At 31.1% G+C, this 3,691-nt stretch overlaps 1 pseudogene; it reads right to left on the bottom strand.

Moving 5' to 3' along the window:
* Positions 1–2,647: 2,647 nt before the first annotated feature.
* On the bottom strand, positions 2,648–2,766 carry LOC112478216 (annotated as a pseudogene).
* Between the last annotated feature and the right edge of the window lie 925 nt (positions 2,767–3,691).

The following is a 3,691-nucleotide window of genomic DNA, read 5'->3' on the forward strand; positions in this document are numbered from 1 at the left end:
TTAGTGGGAAGGCCAGAGAGCATCAGATTTTCAAAGTGTTTGAATTCATGCATAATAATTTCACCTTTTAAAAAAATTTAACATTTTGACTAAATGGATCCTTTGACTTTTAGTAGTACTTTAGCTGCTAAGTAATATTTGCCCTTGATATAGTAATTGAAAAATAGAAAAATCCTTTTGAGAAGCTTTACAGATGGGGGAAATATTAAATTTATTGGATCATATCTTTTTTTGTGTGTTAAGATGTATTTTAAACATATTGAAAAAGACTGATATAAGCAATACCTATATGCCTATTATACAGGTTAATAAGTTCTTATCATTTTGTCATGATTGCTGTAGAATTTTAAAATAATAATAATGATACATTATAGATACAATTTATGTCTTCTCAAATCCCATTACCTTCCTTCTCAGAAGTAATTCGTACCTTGAAATTAGTGGACTTTATTACTAAGAATTTTTTTACATTATTCTATCTTTTGTATTCAAAAGTGGTATGTGATGTTGTGTGGCATGGTTTTGAGCTATAAATGGTATTCAGACTATATCATTCTGCAATTTGCTTTTTTTCTCAGCACCCTAGTTTTGAGATTTATTTTCATTGATACATTTTATATGGTATTCCATTTTAAGACTATGCCCTAATTTATTCATTCATCTCTTCATAAACATTTGGATAGTTTCTATTTTTTCAACTATTAAAAGCAATGCTACAATGAACATTCTTGGGCCTGTCCCTTGTGCTCATGTGTAAGCTTTTTTGCCTAGTTACAGTTATGAGTGGAATTGATGGGTATATGTGTATATCGAACTTTATTAGATGTTGCCAAATGTTCTCACAGCAGTTATACCAATTTACATGTCAGCCCCATCCTCAGCCATTTTATAAACACTTTATTGAGATATAATTTACATATCATAAAGTTCATCTGTATAAAGTATATAATTCAGTAGATTTTAGAATATTTACAGAATTCTACAACCATACTAAAATCTAATTTTAGAATATTTTCATTTCATCATTCCAAAAAAAATCCTCGTACCTATTGATGGTCACTCTTTCTTATTCCTCCTTCCATTTGTTCATGCCCCAGCCCTATGCAACCACTAATCTACTTTCTGTCTCTGTAAATTTGCCTGTTTTGAACATTTGTATATATGGCATCATACAATACGTGGTCTTTTATAACTGGCTTTTTTCACTTACCATAATATTTTTTGAGGTTCAACCATGTTGTAGCATATATCAGTATTTCATTCCTTTTCTTTTTCTACTATTGAATAATATTACCACATTTCATTTATTCATTCATCATTTGATAGACATTTGGGTTGTTTCCACATTGTGGCTATTGTGAATAATGCTGCTACGAACATTTATATACAGGTTTTTGTGTGAATATGTATTTCATTTCTTTGGGGAATTTTTACAGAATTGTTGGGCTGGGCCATATGATAACTCTATTTTTAATATTTTGAGGAACTGCCCAAAGTGGCTGTACTATTGCACAATCCCACTGGCAATGTGACAGGGTTCCAGTTTTTCTAAATCCTTGCTAATACTTGTTATTGTCTCTTTATTATAATTATTCTATTGAGTATGAAATGGCATCCATTATGGTTTTGGTTTACATTTCCTTAATGACTAATGACTAATGAGCATCTTTTCACATGTTTATTATCATGTCTATATCTTTGAAGTAATTTCTATTTAAATCCTTTACCCATTTTTAAAATTGGCTTTTTAGTCTTTTATTATTGAGTTTTATATGTCTTTTATATATTTTAAATACATATTCCTTGCCAGATATATGATTTACAAATACTTTATCTGTTTTGTAGGTTGTCTTTTCACTTTCTTGATGGTGTCTTTTGAAGTACAAAAGTTTTTAATTTTGATAAAGTCCAATTCGTCAAACTTTTATTACTTGTGCTTTTGGTATTATATCTAAGAAATCACTTAAGCCAAGGTCAAGAATATTTACTCTTATGTTTTCTTCTACAAGTTTTATAGTTTTAGCTCCTACATTTAGGTCTTTGGTCTATTTTGACTTAATTTTCTATAGGGTATGAGGTAGGGACCTACTTCATGCTTTTGCACATGGATTTCCCTTTATCACAGCATAAATTGTTAAAAAGGGTATTCTTTCCCCGCACTGAATTATTTTAGCACCCTTGTTGAAAATCAATTGACCATAAACATAAGGGTTTATTTCTGGAATCTTAATTCTATTTCATTGATCTATATGTTTATCTTTATGCCAGTGCCACACAGTCTTGATTACTGTAGCTTTGTAGTTAGTTTCGAAATTGAAAAGTATGAGTTGTACAGCTTCATACTTCTTTCTCAAGATTCTTCTGGTTATTCAGTGTCCCTTGCATTTCCATATGAATTTTAGGATCAGCTTATCAGTTTTTACAAAAAGGCTTCTAGGATTTTGCTAGGAATTGTGATTAATCTATAGATCTGTTTGGGGAGTATCGCCATCTTAACAAGATTAAGTATTTTATTTTTATTTATTTATTTTTAACTTTTATTTTTTTAATTTTTAAAAAATTTATTTTAGGCGAGGCAACCCTTGGTTGACCTCACAGATTGCTAGGATTTTGTCAGCTTACAATCCCTTCTTTTTTATTTTTTTAACACCTACAGCACCTGGTCTCCTTAGATGGTCTCCCATCCAAGTACTAACCAGGCCCAACCCTGCTTAGCTTCTGAGATCAGACAAGGTCCAGCTTGTTCAGGGTGGCATGGCCATAGACAAGATTAAGTATTTTAATCCATGACCATTGGCCATCTTTCCATTTATTTCTTTAAAACTTTTTTCCAGCAGTGTTTCATATTTATTGTTACATTTACTTCTAAGCATTTTATTTTTGATGATGCTGTTGTAAATGGAATTGTTTACTTAATTTTATTTTCAAGTTATTCTTTATACATTGGTGGTATATGGAGATACAATTGATTTTTATATATTGGTCTCATACCCTGGAACCTTGCTGAATTTACTTAATAGATCTAATAGCTTGTTTTTGTATTTGCTTTTGTTTTAATTCCTTAGGGTTTTATACAACATCCAGTCTAGAGTTTATTTTACTGTTGAGTTTTTAATCTCAGTGAATATATTTTCACTTCTAATTTTTTTCACATCTACCTGTTCTTATTTATTTCTCTTTCATTTTATGACTTATTTTGTTTTGCTAGAAATTATTTCTTAATTTATGCCTTCAGCATCCTAAACTTATTTATTTTAAAGTCTTTTTCAGACTGTTTCGGTAAAACTAATTTTATGCAAAGTGAATTGTTCTGACTGTTGATTTGTGATTCTTTTGGATACCTTTGTTAAGATTAGATTTCTGTTAATTTTGGTTTGCAGGCCTATTTTGAGTGAGAGGTTTAATGAGTGTTTTGTTCTTTTTATTGGACTTTGCTCATTCCTCCCTATGATGATCTTTCAGTTATCTGCATCTGACTCCCCAAGGCTTCTGTCCAGACATAGATCTTATAATGACAGTTTGGTGTTCAGCCCAGAGTAATATTACAAGTTATACAGATTCAGCCACTGAGCCATCTTTCACATGAGGGGGAGAAGCACACCATCTCCCAACGTCAAACCATATACCTATCTATTCCTTGTTTCTGTGAAACCTGTGTAGTCCCCTTACCAGACTAGATCCTAACTCCTGG

This window comes from Pteropus alecto, unplaced genomic scaffold (genome assembly GCF_000325575.1).
Source record: "Pteropus alecto unplaced genomic scaffold, ASM32557v1 scaffold42, whole genome shotgun sequence".
Taxonomy (NCBI): domain Eukaryota; kingdom Metazoa; phylum Chordata; class Mammalia; order Chiroptera; family Pteropodidae; genus Pteropus; species Pteropus alecto.